Source organism: Bombus fervidus, chromosome 6 (assembly GCF_041682495.2).
Source record: "Bombus fervidus isolate BK054 chromosome 6, iyBomFerv1, whole genome shotgun sequence".
NCBI lineage: Eukaryota > Metazoa > Arthropoda > Insecta > Hymenoptera > Apidae > Bombus > Bombus fervidus.
This window is the reverse complement of record NC_091522.1, coordinates 12,097,920-12,111,598: the sequence shown is the minus strand read 5'-3', so window position 1 is coordinate 12,111,598 and position 13,679 is coordinate 12,097,920. Positions and strand designations below refer to the sequence as shown.

Genomic DNA, 13,679 nt, shown 5'->3' with positions numbered 1-13,679 from the left:
AATAATGAAATTAAGTACTTTCTTAAAAATTTGTGAAAAAATAAAATATCTCGCAAAGTGTTGAGTATTCCATGAACTTCACTAAACGATATTGGATCACTTACGTATTTTTTTTTTTTTTTTATAGTTTGAGCTAATTGTTAGAATCATCCCATGTGGGTTCGAATCATCATCAGGATCCTAATTATATTTAAGCAACGATCGTAAATTAAGAATTATAATAAGGACCACATCTGAAAAAGGACTGTTTTTTCATCTTCCGATGACATTCGAATTAACCCGCTCGATGCCCAAACGCAACCGCGTGTTCGCATAAATATTGATCGACCGTTTTTTCTCGCCCAGGTACACGTGTGTACATTCGTTGCATATTTATAAACTGCCTTTAATGCTCGCTGCATTACGAATGCGGTTGCCAGAATCTCGTTTCGTAAGACTCGGTTCTTCTTTTCGCCCCTGTATGACTGTGCGATGTTGAGCGCGGATCCGATGGCGGTCGGTCGAGAGAGGTCGCGAGATATCGACCGCCGGCTCTTACATACTACGTATTCTCTCGCTGTTCAGCAACTCCCGTTAATTACGCGCTCACGAGCGTACCGCTCGGATTTCGCTTCCGGCATCTAGGCTGCCGAGAATTTCAGCTGAGCTGCTGAGGAACCGGCTGGAATGCGACACGGCTCGCAACAGTTCCATCAGCCGCTTAACATAGACGAAAAAATACACGCGCTTCGCGTTCGCTGCGATAAACCTTTATCGAGCGTTGATTGCGCGTCGGACTAGACATCTGTTTTTTCTTTTGTTCTTTAACCATCCCATCATTAGCGAACGGGATCGCGAAAAATTTTAAGGAGACCTTGAGCGTTGAAGATACGAAGACTCAATAGCCATGCTTCAAACTCGCGAAACTTACGACCGAAAATTGTTCGCTCTAAATGATTATAATTCTTCACGAGTTTAGATATACGAGATGAATGAGTAAGAAAGATCAATCGAAGTAAGTGGTTAGCCATTGACTTTGTCAAAAGACTTTTGAAATAGAATTTATCGTATTCGACGTGCCTGATCGGGCGAATATCAGATAACTTGATCTCTCGATGCTTTGTACATTTCGAGATGTTAAATTTGACTTTTTCAGATGCTGAGAGCATCTTTTTAAATAGCACCGTATTGTTTTTGTAAGACTGGTCCATCCAGCTGGATATTCTGCCCGGGAGAAGCTATTAGCCTATTTGTATCGAAAGACCATCGGTTTATCAGATACTTCAACTTCCATTTGTCAAGTTTAATGAGTGAAAGAGAAGGAAAGACGCGAAGTGGTTGAATTCGACGAACTGAAGTTAAGATATCTGCTAAACTAATGGCTTTTCGGTATAAGTAGGTTAATACTTCTCCGTAAATGAAAATGATCGATAAAGAGTAGATAAAGGTGGGTAGATGAAGGAACGATCGAAGGTAAAATAAAATGGAACGAGTAAAATTGATTTAAAGTTGCATTATTCGTCGATGAATCCTGCTCTTCGAATTCGTTCAATAATAAAAATTGACCAATATACACGATGTCTAATGCAGATATCTTCAAATGACAAATATTCGACGTTTCTTATGCCGAACATGCGGAATCGGTTTAACACGAAAGAAGTAAAAGGCAGAGCGAAGAGGAAGTAAAGATAAGGCACCAACGCATACATCACTTTATCTGCCCTCCATATTCCTCTGTTGTTAACACTGAATCAATTTTATGAATGAATACATTCGTAATTGTACCGTATGTGAGTTACGATTGAAATTAGCATAGTTAGGCGGTACTCGGAACCATACTTTACAAAGGAAAAATACACCCGTACCGTTATGGCGTTCGCATTTTTGCCAGTGTAACAATAAATTACACCTGGCTGAGCAATGATTAACCGACGTTATGATAGCAGGATGTAAAATATGTCACGATATGAAGAATGGTTTAATTCACTGTAACTTACGGCCCCGTTCCCTATCGTATTCAAACCGCCCGATTTATTTCGTTTGAGCCACTCTACCGACAATGGACTTACCTTCTTTGAGGCTTGCGTTCACGCAGTCGACCATTATTACGTGCAACTCGCTTTGCGTAAGAATTCTTGCCAGTGTGATTATTCATTATCCAACGATGTTGTACGAGTACAAACGTGTTCCACTGTACCAAGTATCTTGGAACATGGAAACTCTAAATTCGAAACTATTTAATTTCTCCTAATGAAGCTTTAAAGCTATTTTACTTGGTCCAATCACGAGAAGTATATCTTATTTGTGCTGAAAAGCCGGAGACACCTGAAACTGTTCTGGATAATTCGCCTACTTTGGTAGTAGAAAAATATACGTCATCGCAATAAATTTTCTTTCTTAAAACGAAGATATAAAACAAATGCGAAGATCAACTCCGCTTTTTCCTTTTTTTTTTTTTTTTAAATCCAAATTATTTGTCTCTTTACTATATATACTTTTTGCTATCTTATGACAAAGCATAGCAACAGATAAAAATCTGCGTCGTTTTAAACGATCTATTATAACCGCACGATAGATTTCTATGTATTTTTGAGAAACTTTAAATTGCAAAAATATACAAGATATCGAAAGTATAGTACTTATTATAATATTCAACGGATGAAGCATGAAGCTTTATAAAAATACGCAAATAAGTATCCTATTATATTAGAAACTCAATAGAACGAGATTGTACACTTGCGAGAAGTTTAATGTACTCGAGAAACTGAGAAGTACTTGAAGATTTGCGCCTGAAGAAATTTTAATTTGACGTAAAGAGATGCCCCTAGCTTTTTAATAACAGTGTACAGGTATCTTTTGTGAACGCTTTGTACACGGTAATCGAGTTAATACCATGCAAGAACGTCCAGTTTTCGCAGATAAAGTGGCTATTACGCTTGTCAACGATGTACTCGTAACGAACCAATAAACACGCTCCCTCCAGCGACCAAGCTCGCACGGTTCATTAATTATCCAATCAAGCCTCTTCCCGTATTCTTTCAGTCCGCGTATGCATCCAACACCTTGCAGTTTCCTTGACCATGTCATGGACCACCTGAGATAAGTTCATAAAGCTCTCACAATGAAACACCCACTGTGCATTTGTGCAGCCAACGCAACACGGCGAGCATCATTGCATTCAATTAACGAGAGACTGATCGCTTTGTATCATTCACGGTAACGGAGAAACGACGGTCGTTACACACGTATCCACCTATCAAACAGGTGGTTTCATTCTGGTCACAAGTAAATAAAAAATATTCGTTTGTCTCCTAACATCGCTGTCTCCTAAATCGAGTCAACTTCTCTTAAGAATTTCATTTATCATTTTCGAAAGAAAAATAAATCTCAAAAGCGAACGTAATAATTTCTAGCTTTCAAAAATGTCCATCACATTTGCAACGCGCAAAGTTTTTACAGAAATTTTGTTACTCGTCCGTTGAATTATAAATTATACGTACACCACACCGTCTAATTATTTTCTCTGATTAAACTTAAGTTTTATTACACCGATTAACTCTCGACTACACCCATTCACCATCCTCGTAGTTACTTTTTATTGGGAACACCATTTTAACGCATAGATACGCATGCTTCCAGGCTATATTATTATAACAGCTTTTGCTAAATACAACGATTTATAGCGTACAATTTAGTGTGGCGTTTATGTGGCCGCATATTACTCTCGCGCGATTTATTCTGAGATTCATGAATCGTCACCTAGATGAGGACGACGTTCGTGTAACGTGCACCGCATCTTTCATCTGCCTACGTGGTCGTCTACTCTCCGGGTTAAAGCCCTCGCACATTGCGTGAGCAAACACTTGTTGTAATCAAGCATAAAAAGGAGAAAAATCGGCATTTACATTGTGCCGCTCACCTATCCGCCGCGCCAGTGAGAGAGCGAGTACTTAATGGCTCGGTGATTCATTGAGCTCCATTGATGCCAACGAGAATACTGTTCGCTGTTCTTCAAAGCAAGTTTATCCTTTAGTAGCGTTATTTAAACTACTAAATACGTAAATAGAATTTTATTTGAAGCAACGACTAAATATTTTTTGATATTTATAAAGTTTCGATTGTAAGATAAAGAGGTGAAGAAAGTTGCAAGTTCTCCAGCCGTTGAGACAGATCGGTAGAGAAAACGTTAAATGGTTGAATAATTTAGTTGTGATATATTTATAATTAAAGTCTTCGTTGGAAATTTATTTAGATACTCAAGTAACTTGAACGCATTATCTTCTATGGTTGTCCTTCTTAAGTCCTTCTTAACTAATAGTTCATAGTATACATGCAAAAATTTCATTCGTATTATCGTAGACTTTTAAAGAGCTACGCTGTCGCTGTCTACGATTCAACGAATCACAGAAAATATTGCGATACTTTTGATTCAAATATACCAGAGAAAAATATTTCTCATTCAAAATATTTTTCTCTTGCAATATCATTTCAAATAATCCTAAACCATTAACGCTATCTCGTACCATATCGAACGTACGACAAACATCAAAATTTAAAAATGCTCGACACATCGTTGAAGTATCGACGAAAGACTGTTCGATCGGTCTCAGCTACCTAATAAATATCAGCCGTTTTCTCGGCAAGCATCGTGAATCCCACGACCACGCCTCTCCGTCTATTCTGTTTCACGAAGCCGGCAGTCGCCGTCAATGAGCATAAATCGAAAGGATTTTTTCCGAAATCTGAACCTGTTCGCTCGGCGAATGTTCTCCAGGGGAACCTTTAGGCTGCGGCCACACGAACGTCGAAACGACGCCCGTTGTAACGGACGTAAAAGTAGTACGTACGTATAGAGTTGTACGGATGTACAGTCAGTGGCGTATCCATGAGCCTTTCCTGAAGGAGAGGGGATACGTAAAAGTATATAAATACATCGTTAGAGATTTAAAATTTTCTTGTAATTTATATCATAATATAGTAGAATCCCGATTATCCGAACTAAATAATTCAGTTCGAATGTAATTGAATTTTTTAGATAATCGAACGACTCACATTTAACTACATTCTGCATGAAAAATTCTAATGTTTGTACATATTCCATGTATTACGTACACATGTTTGAATCATCTTTGTTCGTGCGATCTTCTCGAGCTGCTATATTCCATATCTTTGTTCAAATTAATAATTCCTCAGGAGTATCTCGTTGATGATGTGCTTTGTACTATCCGATGATTATCCGTGATGCTGTGAATGCTTCAGAATGCGTGGGAATATCACTTGTGCAGATATCTTCTTCATCGAAATTTTACACGTTCGTCTTTGAATGTCACGAATCGTTGATTTACCAATCGCGCAAGACACCGCTTTTCAGTTATGGTTTCACCATTGCGTAATCGAGCAATGTTCCGCGTCTCCTCTGAATTGATAAAACGGACTACGCTTATGTTTCACATTGGTGTACAGCATAAAGATCAACTGACGATGATACGTTGACAATACAGACAATGTACTGGCTTGTGTCTCACAGGCAAATGTATATCCACAATATTTACTGCTGGGATAACCGACAGCTTCTACTGTACCTCTAGCTCTATCTGATACTATAATTTAAGCAATTAAATTTACTGTAATTACTTACAAATATTTCAGAACGCGATAATATCGATATTTCTATATTTTATTTACTCTTGGAGGTAGATGCAACCCTCCTCCTTCCGTCTACCACTTCGTTTTTTATCGCGTTATAACACTCAATAAAAATAATTTTTTTCAAATATGAACCAACTCCGGGGTACGATAGAAGCTGCAAAATAATCTTATTTATACAGATATTCCAAACAAGAAGCGTTTTTGTAAGAACAACAGTTGAGAATAAAGAAATTCGAAAATTCTTACAGACAGAACTACCGGGGTAACATCGTCTACGAAATGCAAAATACGCGAAAGAAGATACGTAAAGGAAGCATTTTGCATTAGCAATAATTGGCAATAAAGAAGTCCGAAAACGTTTGCGAACGAAATCGTGGAAGGAACATCCTCTACAAATGCGTGCGCGCGTGACGCGCGTCCTACAAATGTCGTGTGGCTTGCTACACGAATTAATACGATACAGAACGTACATCTACGAAATCTAACGTCTGTTTTAACATAAATGTGTTTGGGAAAGAGTTACGCATGTTACAAGTTACATGGCATTGACAGTGATGCATGTTGCTCGTGTATGGACTCCGATATACGGCGATATATATACGTACGATGCTTCCGCAAACTACGCGGCGTTTAGGGACATCGACTGACCGCGTAGGGTGAAATCCATGAAAGCTGAAATACGTACACGCATTTATATCTTTCCAATGCACGCGCATATTGTGCATTTCTATTCAAAATGTACGATTGTTCTATTCATTCTTTATATCCTTCGGTATAAGACGATTCGATGCGAACTTTCTGAAATCACTGCCCGTATGTATCGGACAGCAATATGGAATTCGAAGAAGAAGATGACGAACTCGTTTATTTTTACGCGCGCAAATAGTGGAACCGTAGCTATGTAGCTGACAGAGACACGCTGGTCGTTAGATTTTTTCCAAGCTTCATAACGGTTCGTTGTGTGTTTTGAATTCGCTGGCATTGCTTCTTGCACGCATGGACGACTTGCAAAGTGTTATGTAGTTCGCACGAACGAGTTCAGACTAGTCAGGTTTACGGCACGTTCCGTGGATCCTGAAACGTCGAATTCGCGTAGTTTCGAATCGACGTTGGTCCACGTCGACGTCCGCTAGCCCACGGCGAAGAGCTAGTCTCTTATTCGTCATGATAAAAAAGATTGGAAAGATACGCTGAATAAATTGATCGAAAATAAATGTAGAAGAAAAAATGAAATCGATGAGAAAAGAAATCCGCGTATTATCGAAACTGCGTTGTTCGTAGAAGCAACGTATTTCCAGAACGCGTGTCAGGCAACAGACGTCGTTGCAACGCTCGTGTGGTCTCCGCCTTACTTACCACTCTCCAAGACCTATCTCAAGACAAGACGTCCCTGGGTGTCTTTTGTTTCACGAGAACACGAACCGAGAATTAGAAACTACGAAGGCTGACACTCCCAGAGCGGCAGGCTCGAAAGAAAAGCAAAAGGCAATTTTATGGGATATTCATGGTGGCACAGGTGGCCTGGCTACGTGACGATGAGTATCTGACGGTGAACGACGCCGCACGTAATGGACAGGCCGCGTGGGCACGGTTAGTTTTATAGAGCCCACACGGTTCGGAATACAAAATCTTCGCTGGTACTTCCGCGATGAGATCACCTGCCTGTGTTTCTCATTCGAGTGTTTGGCAACGCGACCGCGACGTTACGTCGCTTGTCTGGGCCTAGTCGTGAATCACGAGGCTACGACATTGATGGCTAGACGCCGAGAGAACCATTAGGGACATCGGCGTCAAAAAACACGAACGATGACGGTTTTGAAGACCGTCGTCGTAAAGGCAGAGGATTTACGTTGCGGTTGTCGCGGTGTCTCGTCTTGAGACACGTGGCTGTGACAGAGGGATGGAATATCGTCGGTGTAATTGGGTTAAAATAGAATAGCGAAGACAGGCGATCAAGATTGATATGTGAATTTACGAGCTTTCTATAAACATCGCTGTACAGTTTCGTTGAACGGATAAAACGCTCGATTGTCAGTCAGGAATACACATTTTACGTATGCAATGAAGAAGCAAGATTTCATTTGAATATGTCACGCATGAAACTGCTATAGAGTAGATTTCCACTCGTAGAAACGCTGTTTACTATGTCGCTGAGATTTATGCATATTCATTATTCATAAATCTTAATGTTACTCGCGCATACACATATGTACGCATATGCGTCTATCGATTCGCGCATATTAAATAAATTGAAACACGTAGATTCAGAATATTACGCTTTTGAAAAAATGAAGGTTGTCTTTTGAAAAAATCACTATAGATAGATAGCAAACTAGTTAGCAATATAAAACGATGTATCAAAGGTAAGCTAGATATTCTGTGATAAATCCTGGAATTAAAAGACACTAGAATGAAACGAACTTTGTTATGCTTTATAAATAAAACGTTATATTATGTAAGAATGATAAACTTAAAGAATTCAGCTTGCGTCTCGTGGAAACAATTCTAAAAAATCCTACGAATATTCGACTACTTTGAGCGACGATATGGATTCACAGATGGTGTTTTCGTCTCGTAGGATGTAGCAGAGGTTAAGAGAAAGGAAAGAGCAAGAGTGAAGCACAGGTGCATCGATATCACTCTAGAAGACAGAAGCTTCGACTACTTCGTGGGTCGTTTAACAAGATGGAATTAATTTTTATATCGTATAAGTACCGGTCGTACCAAAGCTGGGCTTGGTTGATCACACGATTTCATTAATAAGGAGGCGGTGCCGGCAGATATGGTTTCCGTGTTCGATCTTCCGGTATCGTACCAAGCTATACCGTACTGTAGCTTACAAATTACATTTCGCAGTACGCGGTTGAAATTGTTTTCTGATGAAAAACATTCTTTTCCATAAAGTACATCTCCTTATATTTTATCGCAGATTTCGAGATGCAAAATATTGCTTGGTGTAACAATTACGATAAATAACGAAAGAAGATTCGATATGTTTCGGCTCTCATTAAAGAGATTGTAAAAGAAAGTATTGATAATTTGAGACAAACTTGCGACTAAAGCCAGATTGCTTTTTAAAAAAAAAGAAGAGCTATGTCTGTACGTGGATGTATCTTGGAAGAAGTACGTTAGTCTCGCCGCATGTCCACGCGAATACGATCAAAGAATGCCTTGTTCCTTTTCGTCGGCCGCGTCTGAAGCTGTGTACGAGCCCTTTCAAGATCACTAGGGTAACGTTTGCCCCATGAACTCAATTCATTCGCTGTTACAACCTCGTTCGTTATGTTCCTTTAAGATGCATATTTATATCACGCGGTGTTACGTAATAACGCGTAATATGAAACTGAAAGTGAAGCTTGTTCAGCTGATTGTTTAATTCTGGTCAAAATATTTATTTCTGCTGTCTTTTCTTTGAGATCAAAGAGAAGTAGTAGCTTGATAAGAGAATACAGAAATTTGGATATTTTAAAACAAGTTTGGATACACGAATTATTCAATCATAATTATTATGAAATTGCTTATTTTACCGCGATCTTTGCATATCATTTTTTTTTTCATTGATTAATGTTTTCAATATCTTCGATACTTGCGACGTCTATTGCCACAACAAACATTTCCTGGTCTACGTACGCTATGAAACGAGCATAACTTGACTCATTAAATTCACTGAACATGCTATGAAAAGATCCTTCGGAGAAAGATTCAGCCTACCTGAAGAATAACTGTTCTTCACTAGGGTTGTAACTGTTTCTCTGACCTTCACCAAAGTTAAAAGTAACTTTGGAAGGAGCATATTTTATATTTTTAAATTTAAACTTCATTAGTTTTATCTTTAAAAACTAAAATTATAAGAAAGAATAAAAATTACACTTACTCGAAAGGTCGTGAACGTGTGCACGTGTGTAGATTCAATGTAGATTTTCAACGTTACCAAAAGGGATACTCACCTGAAAGAATAGAAGGAAAATGAAAATGGATAAATGTAGTAAGATTTAAAAATCGAATACATTGGTATGCAAGTTGAAAAATATTAAAGTACGAATAAAACTCTTTTACTCTACTTTTTACTTCCTTTTTCGATATTTATATTTTCTTCATCTCTTAGGTATAGCTGAATTCTGCGCTGAGCTGTTTCTCTGTACGCCAGAATTTAGACGCTAACTTTTAATGCTGTTCTCTACGCAGGCACATTGAAATGAAGTTTTTGGTAATTAAATTAATATAATTTTTCTTCAAGATATGATGCATATACTTTAACGTTAATAATTTACTTTAATAATTAATAAATAATACAATCGAGTGTGGTATATTTTAAAGCATAGTACGACACATAGACCAACGTCACAATTTTCACACTCATAGCGCGATAGTGTTTCTCAAATTGCACTTCGTTTTCTATTTTGAACATCTTGAGGTTGAGGTTGAAGATTCCACAAAATTATAAGGATACCGATCGGCATGTTAAAAAAAGCATCTAATAATGCTATATTTACTTTAACGAAAAACAACAATTGATACCTGACACTGGCGTATCAAAAGCAAAGACTATATGTTCTGTCTGTATATTGTTAACACTGTTATAAAACGTGTGACAAGAAAAGTGTGAAGCAAGACAAATGGAAAAGTTAATTTGGTTCAAACGGTGAGCGAACGAATCGATAGAAGGAGCTACTATAGCAGCACGTCGTACCTAGCAGGTTAAGAAAATCCGCGAACGTATTAATACAAACTTAAAAATAAGATTTATTTTTTGCCATTTTTGATTCATTATTTTTCGATGGCTCCGGATTTTTAAAACACATTTCTAAAATATTTCTTTAGAATAGGACTTAATCCTAATCGTAGGTATAAATATTGTTTTATAAACTGTATTCACATTTTCTTACGTTTTCTAAGAACTAAACTGTGAATTGTAGTAAATGTTAAGATACAAAATGTAATTTATTTATTCACGAAACAAAAGAAAAGCTGTATACTACGCTACAATACAACATAATAAAAGCTACATTATAACACAAATGCTACTATCTATACCCTCTAATCCGCCTAACACATATATCTCCGACAACAATGTAAAAGGGACTCACTAATCCCTCAATTTCGAATTAGTTCTGCCATAGTAATTTCACAGGAGAGCTTGCCTCGATTAGGGTTGCCAAAGAAGGAGCGCACGCCTAGCGACATCGGCTCGAGAAGCGTCGAGAAATTTGCGTTCATTCGCGTAATTAGAGTTCATTCGAGTAATTATATAGCCTTGCGTCGAATCAGGTATCCCGATTGTGTTGCTAGCGTCATTAATAAACTTATTGATAAATACGTCAAGACCAACGTACGCGCCTCTTCTTCCTTTTTCTGTTCTTTCCACTCGCGCCCACGTGTATCTGCATTCCCACTACGCGGACCCGATAATGAGAGTAATTACGCCCGCTGGTACCAGCACATCATCAACAGGTACGGTCGCATAATTTCGCGATCGACTGCCTTTTCCAATGGGACCATTATCTTTCGTATTTGCGAAAATGTTTATATGACTAATACTTGGTTCCTAGGATAGTGCGGATAGCGCGAATGTGGACGTTTCATTATTTGATTTTGTTTTATTCGGTACATTTGTAAAAACCGACACTCGATAGAACACTTTCCAACAGTTTGCAGTTCGGACGACGGTAGCGTTATATGGTCAGCGCTATAAGACAAACGGTCTCAAGAACCAGGTTCGAATTCTCGCACCTATAATCCTCTTTTTCACGACTTTTAGAGAAGCCAGCGACCCGAATGACTGGAAGAATATTCCCCAACCCGAAGGATTACAAAAATCATATACGTCAGCAGTAACACTTATCATGACCTATACCATTTCATATATAAACCCATTAATACTATGAAAGGGAAAAGATATGCGAATAATTGAGCGATCAGTTAATAATTATAATTATTAGGAATTTAATATATGAGGCTAGTTCTGGTTAATATGAAGTTAACATGGGAAAACGTTATTATATGATTTATTATGTAATATATCACTTAGGTTTTGTTAAAGTCTAAAGTTTTCTATACGAACTTTTCTAAGAAAACTCGGAGCTCGTCTCGCCAGGGCAGCGAAAATTTGTCGGGCAATAAGTCAGTAATGACCATATCAGAAGCGTTTCATAAAATTAGACCATAATCCGAGCCTCTGTTCAGACGTAGCTCTTGGCGATGAAACGATCGAGGATCTCTCTAAACACCACGTCGATCTACCCTTTTGTTAACGAGCCGTCGACGATCCTTTGTAACCGATTCGTCGACACGTTCGCATATATTACGCTGACTCTGCTTTTTCATTATCTGCCACTAAAAGCACGAATTTTAACCTATTACGAAACGTCTGGCACTCCCAGTGAGCGAAGTAACACCATAGGCGATTTTTGACTGTACAATGTACAACACCGTAAACGTGCCGTACCAGAAGATGATCGACAATTTCTCCTAATTTTAAAACTTAACGGCATGGATAAGTTGCGATAAGATACGATTGAAATACGACGTTTAGCTAAAGCTGATAGACATTACGGTTGTTACGTGAAGGATTTATGGTTTGTTTAGCAAAGATTCTACGACTTGGAAGTCTTACTTCGAAGAATTTAAAAAGAGATGTACCACTTGAATATTTTTCGTTTCCTTTCTGTAACTTTCGATCGAGTGGTATTTTTCTGTTTTTAGAAAATTTCTTAAATTTCAAGAAAGTAAAAAAGATTGTTTGAAAACATTGCCGAAAGATTCGAGAATCGAAGAACGGTTAAATGTCTATTCGATTTAATTATTCGAGTGAATTAATTTCTTTTTAAGAAAATGAATTTTCCTTGGTCAAATACCTTATACGAGTAACAATTAATCGTCATTCATAAAGAATTATTGTATCTATTTATTCGAATAATTTGTCTATCGAATCGCTATATCAGAGTTATTCGAATAATGATACAAGTAAATGTTGATTTATTCGTTTTAGAAAGTTCGTTTAGTACTTTAATAATCCTGATAGATCATGTCTCTCTCATACTCGTTTCTTAAATTGCTCGTGTATGTACATGTTATGCGATTGGCAGTGAACTTCAAATTACCTAGATTTCAAAACCTTTTAAATAAAATTACACCTGATATCGTGTTATTATTTAACCCATCCCATCATTCTTTAATGTATCTTTTAAAATGATTATACTATGCCATTAGAAGGACGGTAAACATCCTACCTACGATTACTTTAATTTATAAAAACAGATTCCTCTGCACATAAACATTCATTATTTTCTCTTTTAACCCATGCTGAGTTCAGCTTGAGTTTTCCAAGAATATAGATAGAAGATCTAACGATAATTTTTAAGTTCCGAAAGATAAATAAAACAAGAATAGCAAACATTTTTCTCATGCAATCAGAAAAGGCAGTTTCATCGTGCGATTAGAAACTCTTTGCTGCGATTCTTCGATTATGCACTGTCTGCTACGATGCTTTAAAATCGATAGCTACGATAGATGCACGAGGAATATGTCTTTTGGTGTTAATCAAATTGAAGTTCATTAAAATAAATAATAAATACGATGGTATGGTACTACTATTGAAATAATAATAATAATAATTCGGCATATGTCATTGTTAAAGACACTTGGAATTTCCAAATCCTTCCAAATTTGCTTACAAAGTACATTTTAGTCGAATATTTCAGTCCTACGGCTTTACTGGCTTTACTACTGTACGTTGTCCTAAACGAAGGTCATAAAGGTTTGGACGTACACCATAAACCGTAATGGCTTTTACACTATGTACAGTGCAGTCTAGGTTGGGTATTGTATAGTAAAATAGCCTGGAATGTCCAAACTTGCTGAGTAAATCTTTTTAATAAATAAAAGACAAAAATAGATTTTCTGTTACTTGAACGAGACTAAATACATTATTTAAAAATTTTTTAATAACGAAATTAATTTTTTAAAAATTATTTACAGATTTTATTATCCTTATCTATTATTCGTCGACCGATGAACAAATTTAGTTTTATGCAAATATAACATTTGAATCA

The 13,679-nt window shown here is 37.3% G+C and overlaps 1 protein-coding gene and 1 long non-coding RNA gene across 7 annotated transcripts in view; both read right to left on the bottom strand.

The window, feature by feature from the left end:
* Wb (wing blister) overlaps window positions 1–13,679 on the bottom strand; it is a 197,988-nt gene that overhangs the window by 56,326 nt on the left and 127,983 nt on the right. The window lies entirely within an intron of this gene.
* LOC139988424 (uncharacterized) lies at window positions 4,474–7,217 on the bottom strand. Of its 4 annotated transcripts, none has more exons than XR_011800108.1 (3): window positions 6,985–7,217; window positions 5,032–5,782; window positions 4,474–4,875 (listed from the first exon to the last, which is right to left on the bottom strand). It is a non-coding gene; the product is annotated as an uncharacterized lncRNA (long non-coding RNA). The 4 variants fall into 4 exon arrangements; XR_011800109.1 differs by having other exon boundaries at window positions 7,051–7,216; XR_011800110.1 differs by having other exon boundaries at window positions 5,032–5,579; window positions 6,985–7,214.